Source organism: Xiphophorus maculatus, chromosome 9 (genome assembly GCF_002775205.1).
Source record: "Xiphophorus maculatus strain JP 163 A chromosome 9, X_maculatus-5.0-male, whole genome shotgun sequence".
In the NCBI taxonomy this organism is placed as follows: domain Eukaryota; kingdom Metazoa; phylum Chordata; class Actinopteri; order Cyprinodontiformes; family Poeciliidae; genus Xiphophorus; species Xiphophorus maculatus.
In genome coordinates this window covers 28,816,459-28,826,619 of record NC_036451.1, presented here as the reverse complement: position 1 = coordinate 28,826,619, position 10,161 = coordinate 28,816,459, and positions in this window count along the sequence as shown.

Genomic DNA, 10,161 nt, shown 5'->3' with positions numbered 1-10,161 from the left:
CGGATACAAACGGCTGAAATTAGTTTTCTCCCAGGGTGTCTTGGCTCTCCCTTAGAGATAGGATGAGAAGCTCAGTCATCTGGGAGGGACTCAGAGTTCGCGTTACGTACTGGCTTTGAGAGGAGCCAGTTGAGGTGGGTCGGGCATCTGGTTAGGATGCTTCCTGGAAGCCTCCCTGGTGAGGTGTTCCGAGCACGTCCCACCGGGGGGAGGCCCCAGGGAAGACCCAGGACATACTGGAGGGACTATGTTTCTCAGCTGGCCTGGGAACTCCGTGGGGTTCCCCCAGAGGAGCTGGAACAAATGGCTGGGGAGAGGGAAGTCTGGAACTCCCTACTTAGGCTGCTACCCCCATGACCTGACCCCGGATAAGCGGAAAAAGATGGGTGGATGGATGGATGGAAAATTTAATGAAATGTTATTGTTTTTAAAAATCCTCCATTTATTGTTTGATGCAGAATACTGATGTGACCCTTCTGAAACAGACTAAAATTTTTTCTATAATCACAGGATGCATCCTTCTGGCATGGTTGTTGAGGAAATTAGTTGCTGCTCACTCTGTTAGTTGGCCTCACATCATTTTTGCCTCCTGAAACATAATCATCTTTGCAGTAATTATCCAATGGGATATTACGGCATTGAATATTTCTATATTTCTTTTGTTAAAACATTGCCATGACTGTTTTAGACAGTCAATATATTAACACAGTCCAAGGACCATATGAAACCCACTCTGCTGCTATCTAGTAGTTGTCAGTTTTGTCCAATCATGCCCAGCTATGCTCATTTGCATTATAAATACCTCATTTATGTTTTGTTTAAAAATAATTTGATCTTGGTTTAGAATCTGTTTCTCAGCAGAGACACACAAAACATATTTTTTTACATGACAGTAAAGAGTTAAGGGAATTGAAATCCAGATAGTTATCGATGTTCACCTTCACTAACCAGATCAATCATAGGTTTCTATAGGAAGCATGTCTCCATGGCAAATAATTTACTAGCAGGTGTAGTAGAGTGACAGAAAACAAACAGAGGCAGTTTTCTGTTGTGTGGACCAGTGGGTGGGCGTTAGTGTGGAATTCAGTTACTGAGGTCAATATGTAAAAAATTCAAGTGTCAAACATGAGGTACTTATTAAAAGGATGGAGGCAGTAGATTTTGTTGATGCTGGTTACTTTGCATTTCTCTCTGAGCATTGGAATGATAGGAAATTAAAACAAGGAAAATAAAATTATAATTAGAATGAACAGCAAAAATCCTAAAGGCAAATAACCAATCATTTTATTTGTATAGTAGCTTTCAGCAACAAGGCCTTTTAAAGTGCCTTACTCATAAAAACACAAAAAAATAAAGTCATAGAACACATAGTCAACAACTGAAGCATTACATTTTGTCAAGTGCCATTGTTGCACATCAGAATGTTGATTAATTTTTCATTATCATGTTTCAAAAGTGAATCTAAACAAGTGGGTTTTTAGTTTTTAAAGGCACTCAGTGTTTAAGCTGTTTTGTAATTTTCTGTAAGTTTGTTCCAGATTTGTAGTGCATATCGATCTCTAAACTTAGAAACTTCCAAGTTTATTTAGTTTTCATTTTTTCCTATTTTCATTGTGGATGGTGATGCTGTGGGCAGTAGGGATCTCCAGTAGCAATCATGTGGTAAACGTGGTAACAAATGAGAAGCCTCTGACTAAAGACACTGTTGCTGTTCTGACATGCTAACAGCTCAGTTTTCAGTTTTCAGGCAGCATAGACAATATTGCTGGATGACACCACTATTTAATTTCCCTTTGGGATTGACTAAATATTTTTTAACTTGAATTTGAATCATTTGTTGGCTCTGCTAATCCACCTCATTTGCTTGGTCACTTCTCAAAGCCAGGAAGAAAGATTGTCCAAACATCCTGCAATGTTTTAAGCAAAAAAGAAAACAACTGACATAATGGTGCGCCCCCATGCTACCACCAAGAGCTGGAATATTAATTATGTTTTAAGATGATTTTTGCTCATCTGAATAACTGTACTTGAATGAAGGCTGAAATTGTGTCTAAGATTAACTTGTTTCATTAAGTTTTACCAACAAATCTGCCCACTGCTACATGATCGCAATTAGTTAAAAAATACCACCTAGAATAATTACATAGAAGTTACATTTTTTAATTATTAGATTGTCTGTCAGGCTTTTTTCTTTTTAATAAATGATGTGTTTCTATGTAATCCACCTGAGCAAACTGAAAATGTATTATTTACTACTGCATATTTCGTTGCACAATAGTTTTTAACTACATGGATTGTTCTCCATGAGGCAGAAGAAAAAATAATTAAAGCTGCAAGCAGCCTCGGGCGGCCCTCGCAGCAAGCGCCGCTCCGGCCTATTGGCCACCGCGGGGGTTCCGGCCACCGCAGAAGCTCTCGCGCGTTTTCCAGAGCCGCAGCCCGCTCCCCACCGCGGAAGCTCCGCCGCAGTTTCCAGCACCGCCGCCCGCCAGCCACTGCAGAAGCTGTCGCGCATTTTCCCCGCCCGTCCACCAGGCGACACGCGTGAATGCGTTCGGCAGCGCTCCCCGACGACTGTCAAAAAATCTGGCGCAGATCGGTCGATGCGTCGAGGAGATACAACCCATGTATTAACTTAGGGGGCGCAGTGGAGCCAAATTACATTTCAAACCCGTTGGGCTCTTTAGAGGTGAACAAAGGTCATACAGATCCAGTTTGGCGCCAATCGGATGATCTATGCCTGAATAAGAGCCAAACGTATGTATATGGCGAGGGAATGATATTCGCCATTTGGCCACGCCCACACGGTTCAGCCAGCAGCGAGCATTGACAGAGTTTATCATCCGAATCATCTTGATTAGGTCAAGAGAGCCATAAACGGAGCTTTCCAAGGAAAAAAACGGCACTTCCTGTTCTGAGGGGGCGGGGCTTATATGACGTCATAAGATGATGACATAGGGTCGTCAAGGATCCCACCAGGGTCACTCGTGCAAAGTTTGGTGCAGGAGCTATCGACCGTTCACAGTAAAATACAAGACTTCCTGTTGTCAGAGGGCGTGGCCTACGTGATGTCATCATTTGACCATTGGATATTATTGGACACAAGATAATGATCAATAACTCAAACTTTGGTGTGTCTGTGAGTTTTTGTGTTAGAATTACAAATTATTTAATTTTTTCCTTTTCAATTCAACATTGAACTGTCATTCCGTAGGGCAATGCTGCCCTCTGGTGTCGAATTACTGAAATTACTGAAATAGTTTCATTATTTCAGTAATTCGACACCAGAGGGCAGCATTGCCTTACACATGACAAAATAATCCCCTTTGTAATTGACTGTGTAACATATTACACAGTCAATCACAGGGGATATTTGAGCCCTGCTAACCCCCCTTCAGCATGCTCCAAAACTCACCAATTTGATAACTTTAAATCAAACATGCCTTATGATCAGACTGACCGAGTTTGAAGCCGATCAATCGAAATCCCTAGGAGGAGTTCGATCAAATACGAAGGCTGTAAACGTCAAAATCGAGGTCAAATGAACTTCAATCTAAAATGGCCGACTTCCTGTTGGGTTTAGAGCATGGCTCTAAGAGACTTTTTTGTACGTCCCGATAAGATACATATGTGTACCAAGTTTCGTAATTCTAGGATAAAGCATGGCATGGGGCTGTTCATTTAAAATACTCTAGGGGTCGCTATAGAGAAATTAGGCCACGCCCACCAAATTTTGTTATGAATTCCTGTCGGTGGGTGGATAATGATCCATCCTAGTGAGTTTGGAGCAGCTGGGCCCGAAATTGTGGAATTCAGAGCCAAACGTATGGCAACGGCGTTACAGGTCACTTCGCCTCGCCGCCACGCCCACCTGCTATGTCAAAGCCGGCCGGGGTTGGAATCCACAACACACCAACATGTTTTCTGTCTCTGGACACAGTTTCATGTTGATTAGGTCAAAGGGCTAAGATAGCGACCGTTCACAGTAAAACATGACACTTCCTGTTCTCAGGGGGCGTGGCCTACTTAAAAAAATAATTTCACCACAGGGTGTTTTAGGACACCCGATGACGATCAATCACTGAACGTTTGGTCCCTCTATGTGTTTTTATATAGGAAATATAAGAGTTTCGTGTTTCATGGCGAGTAGCTGAACTTTGACCCCTGGTAACCCCCCTTCAGCAAGCTCATACAGTCACCAATTTGATAACTTTAAATCAGACATGCCTTATGATCAGACTGACCGAGTTTGAAGCCGATCAATCGAAATCCCTAGGAGGAGTTCGATCAAATGCAAAGGCTGTAAACGTCAAACTCGAGGTCCAAAATGGACCTTCAATACAAAATGGCCGACTTCCTGTTGGGTTTCGACCATGGCTCTAAGAGACTTTTTTGTACGTCCTGACAAGATACACATGTGTACCAAGTTTCGTAATTCTAAGTTAAAGCATGGCTTGGGGCTGTTCATTTAAAATACTCTAGGGGTCGCTATAGAGAAATTAGGCCACGCCCACCAAATATCGCTATGGATTCCTGTTCGGGGATGGATAAGGATCCATCCTAGTGAGTTTGGAGCAGCTCACCCCGAAACTGTGGAATTCAGAGCCAAACGAAATTCGATGGCGTTCGCAACGCCGCCACGCCCACCTGCTTCATCGCAGCCAGTCGGGGTTGGAATCCACAACACACCAACATGTCTTCTGCCTCTGGACACAGTTTCATGTTGATTAGGTCAAAGGGCTAAGATAGCGACCGTTCACAGTAAAACATTACACTTCCTGCTCTCAGGGGGCGTGGCCTACGTAAAAAAAAAATTTCACTGCAGGGTATTTTAGGACACCCGATGTCGATCAATCACTGAAAGTTTGGTCCCTCTATGTGTTTTTGTATAGGAAATATAAGAGGTTTTTGTTTCATGGCGTGTAGGTGAACTTTGACCCCTGGTAACCCCCCTTCAACATGCTCCAAAACTCACCAATTTGATAACTTTAAATCAGACATGCCTTATGATCAGACTGACCGAGTTTGAAGCCGATCAATCGAAATCCCTAGGAGGAGTTCGATCAAATACGAAGGCTGTAAACGTCAAAATCGAGGTAAAAAATGGACGTTCAATACAAAATGGCCGACTTTCTGTGATAGTTGCACTATGACATTACTTGTAAATTCTGAGCGTCTTAGTGAGCTCTACAACTGTACCGAATTTCAAGTCTCTACGATGAAGTAAGTGAATAGCAATGGGTCTTTTGAAAATTGCTAGGTGGCGCCGTTGAGCCAATTTGTTTGCGATTTTTGCGGCGACCTTAAAATACGAAATTTTTAAACTCCCCGTATGCATCCGCCAAGTTTGGTGAGTTTTTGAATATGCTAAAGCCTCCAAAAAGGCGCCTCTTTGGGGGGGCAGAAAAATAAGAATAATTAAAGCTGCAAGCAGCCTCGGGCGGCCCTCGCAGCAAGCGCCGCTCCGGCCTATTGGCCACCGCGGGGGTTCCGGCCACCACAGAAGCTCTCGCACGTTTTCCAGAGCCGCAGCCCGCTCCCCACTGCAGAAGCTCCGCCGCAGTTTCCAGCACCGCCGCCCGCCAGCCGCCGCAGAAGTTGTCGCGCATTTTCCCCGCCCGTCCACCGGGCGATACGCGTGAATGCGTTCGGCGGCGCTGCCCGACGACTGTCGAAAAATCTGGCGCAGATCGGTCGATGCGTCGAGGAGACACAGCCGATGTATTAACTTAGGGGGCGCAGTGGAGCCAAATTACATTTCAAACTCGTTGGGCTCTTTAGAGGTGAACAAAGGTCATACATATCCAGTTTGGCGTCAATCGGATGATCCATGTGTGATTTAGAGCCAAACGTATGTATATGGCGAGGGACTGATATTCGCCATTTGGCCACGCCCACACGGTTCAGCCAGCAGCGAGCATTGACAGAGTTTATCATCCGAATCATCTTGATTAGGTCAAGAGAGCCATAAACAGAGCTTTCCAAATAAAAAAATAGCACTTCCTGTTCCGAGGGGGCGGGGCCTAAGTGATGTCATCATTTGACCATTGGATATTATTGGACACTCGATTATGATCAATCACTGAACGTTTGGTGTCTCTGTGAGTTTTTGTGTTAGAATTACAAATTATTTAATTTTTTCCTCCATTACAACATTGAACTTTCATTCCGTAGGGCAATGCTGCCCTCTGGTGTCGAATTACTGAAATAATGAAACTATTTCAGTGGGCAGCAGAGGGCAGCATTGCCCTACAAACAACGAACATGGACTGTTTATTATGTAATTACACAGAAGATCTCTCTAATTCATTCTGAGGGGGCGGGGCTTAGATGACGTCATAATATGATGACATAGCATTGTCAGGCATCACACCAGGATGAGTCAGGCCAAGTTTGGTGCAGCTCGGTCGAAATATGTGGAATCTAGAAGGAAACGTATGGCATCAGCCTTACAGGTCACTTCGCCACGCCGCCACAGCCAGCTGCTTCATGGCAGCCAGTCAGGGCTTGAATCCACAACACACCAACATGTCTTCTGTCTCTGGACACAGTTTAATATTGATTATGTCAAAGGGCTAAGATAGCGACCGTTCACAGTAAAACATGACACTTCCTGTTCTCAGGGGGCGTGGCCTAAGTGATGTCATCATTTGACCACAGGGTATTTTTGGACACCTAATGATGATCAATAATTTAAAGTTTGGTATCTCTGTGAGTTTCTGTGCAGGATATATAAGAGTTTCGTGTTTCATGGCGAGTAGGTGAACTTTGACCCCTGGTAACCCCCCTTCAGCAAGCTCATACAGTCACCAATTTGATAACTTTAAATCAGACATGCCTTATGATCAGACTGACCGAGTTTGAAGCCGATCAATCGAAATCCCTAGGAGGAGTTTGATCAAATACGAAGGCTGTAAACGTCAAAATCGAGGTCAAATGAATTTCAATCTAAAATGGCCGACTTCCTGTTGGGTTTAGAGCATGGCTCTAAGAGACTTTTTTGTACGTCCTGACAAGATACACATGTGTACCAAGTTTCGTAATTCTAGGTTCAAGCATGGCTTGGGGCTGTTCATTTAAAATACTCTAGGGGTCGCTATAGAAAAATTAGGCCACGCCCACCAAATATCGCTATGGATTCCTGTTCGGGGATGGATAAGGATCCATCCTAGTGAGTTTGGAGCAGCTCACCCCGAAACTGTGGAATTCAGAGCCAAACGAAATTCGATGGCGTTCGCAACGCCGCCACGCCCACCTGCTTCATCGCAGCCGGTCGGGGTTGGAATCCACAACACACCAACATGTCTTCTGTCTCTGGACACAGTTTCATGTTGATTAGGTCAAAGGGCTAAGATAGCGACCGTTCACAGTAAAACATTACACTTCCTGCTCTCAGGGGGCGTGGCCTACATAAAAAAAAAATTTCACTGCAGGGTATTTTAGGACACCCGATGCCGATCAATCACTGAAAGTTTGGTCCCTCTATGTGTTTTTGTATATGAAATATAAGAGGTTTTTGTTTCATGGCGTGTAGGTGAACTTTGACCCCTGGTGACCCCCCTTCAACATGCTCCAAAACTCACCAATTTGATAACTTTAAATCAGACATGCCTTATGATCAGACTGACCGAGTTTGAAGCCGATCAATCGAAATCCCTAGGAGGAGTTCGATCAAATGCGAAGGCTGTAAACGTCAAACTCGAGGTAAAAAATGGACCTTCAATACAAAATGGCCGACTTCCTGTGATACTTGCACTATGACATTACTTGTAAATTCTGAGCGTCTTAGTGAGCTCTACAACTGTACCGAATTTCAAGTCTCTACGATGAAGTAAGTGAATAGCAATGGGTCTGTTGAAAATTGCTAGTTGCCGCCGTTGAGCAATTTTTTTTGCGATTTTTGCGGCGACCTTAAAATTCAAAATTTTTAAACCGCCTAGTCGCTTCCGCCAAGTTTGGTGAGTTTTTGAATATGATAAAGCCCCCAAAAAGGCGCACGAAGAGGGGGGCAGAATCGTAAGAAGAATTAAAGCTGCAAGCAGCCTCGGGCGGCCCTCGCAGCAAGCGCCGCTCCGGCCTATTGGCCACCGCGGGGGTTCCAGCCACCGCAGAAGCTCTCGCACGATTTCCAGAGCCGCAGCCAACTCCCCACCGCAGAAGCTCCGCCGCAGTTTCCAGCACCGCCGCCCGCTAGCCACCGCAGAAGCTGTCGCGCATTTTCCACACCCATCCACCAGGCGACACGCGTGAATGCGTTCGGCAGCGCTCCCCGACGACTGTCAAAAAATCTGGTGCAGATCGGTCGATGCGTCGAGGAGATACAGCCCATGTATTAACTTAGGGGGCGCAGTGGAGCCAAATTACATTTCAAACCCGTCGGGCTCTTTAGAGGTGAACAAAGGTCATACATATCCAGTTTGGCGCCAATCGGATGATCTATGCCTGAATAAGAGCCAAACGTATGTATATGGCGAGGGACTGATATTCGCCATTTGGCCACGCCCACACGGTTCAGCCAGCAGCGAGCATTGACAGAGTTTATCATCCGAATCATCTTGATTAGGTCAAGAGAGCCATAAACAGAGCTTTCCAAGTAAAAAAATAGCACTTCCTGTTCCGAGGGGGCGGGGCCTAAGTGATGTCATCATTTGACCATTGGATATTATTGGACACTCGATTATGATCAATCACTGAACGTTTGGTGCCTCTGTGAGTTTTTGTGTTAGAATTACTAATTATTTAATTTTTTCCTCCATTACAACATTGAACTGTCATTCCGTAGGGCAATGCTGCCCTCTGGTGTCGAATTACTGAAATAATGAAACTATTTCAGTGGGCAGCAGAGGGCAGCATTGCCCTACAAACAACGAACATGGACTGTTTATTATGTAATTACACAGAAGATCTCTCTAATTCATTCTGAGGGGGCGGGGCTTAGATGACGTCATAATATGATGACATAGCATTGTCAGGCATCAGACCAGGATGTGTCAGGCCAAGTTTGGTGCAGCTCGGTCGAAACATGTGGAATCTAGAAGCAAACGTATGGCATCGGCGTTACAGGTCACTTCGCCACGCCGCCACACCCAGCTGCTTCATCGCAGCCGGTCAGGGCTTGGATCCACAACACACCAACATGTCTTCTGTCTCTGGACACAGTTTCATGTTGATTAGGTCAAAGGGCTAAGATAGCGACCGTTCACAGTAAAACATGACACTTCCTGTTCTCAGGGGGCGTGGCTTAAGTGATCTCATCATTTCACCACAGGGTATTTTAGGACATCCGATGCCGATCAATCACTGAAAGTTTGGTCCCTCTATGTGTTTTTTTATAGGAAATATAAGAGTTTCGTGTTTCATGGCGAGTAGCTGAACTTTGACCCCTGGTAACCCCCCTTCAGCAAGCTCATACAGTCACCAATTTGATAACTTTAAATCAGACATGCCTTATGATCAGACTGACCGAGTTTGAAGCCGATCAATCGAAAACCCTAGGAGGAGTTCGATCAAATGCAAAGGCTGTAAACGTCAAAATGGAGGTCAAATGAACTTCAATCTAAAATGGCCGACTTCCTGTTGGGTTTAGAGCATGGCTCTAAGAGACTTTTTTGTACGTCCCGACAAGATACACATGTGTACCAAGTTTCGTAATTCTAGGTTTAAGCATGGCTTGGGGCTGTTCATTTAAAATACTCTAGGGGTCGCTATAGAAAAATTAGGCCACGCCCACCAAATATCGCTATGGATTCCTGTTCGGGGATGGATAAGGATCCATCCTAGTGAGTTTGGAGCAGCTCACCCCGAAACTGTGGAATTCAGAGCCAAACGAAATTCGATGGCGTTCGCAACGCCGCCACGCCCACCTGCTTCATCGCAGCCGGTCGGGGTTGGAATCCACAACACACCAACATGTCTTCTGTCTCTGGACACAGTTTCATGTTGATTAGGTCAAAGGGCTAAGATAGCGACCGTTCACAGTAAAACATTACACTTCCTGCTCTCAGGGGGCGTGGCCTACGTAAAAAAAAAATTTCACTGCAGGGTATTATAGGACACCCGATGCCGATCAATCACTGAAAGTTTGGTCCCTCTATGTGTTTTTGTATAGGAAATATAAGAGGTTTTTGTTTCATGGCGTGTAGGTGAACTTTGACCCCTGGT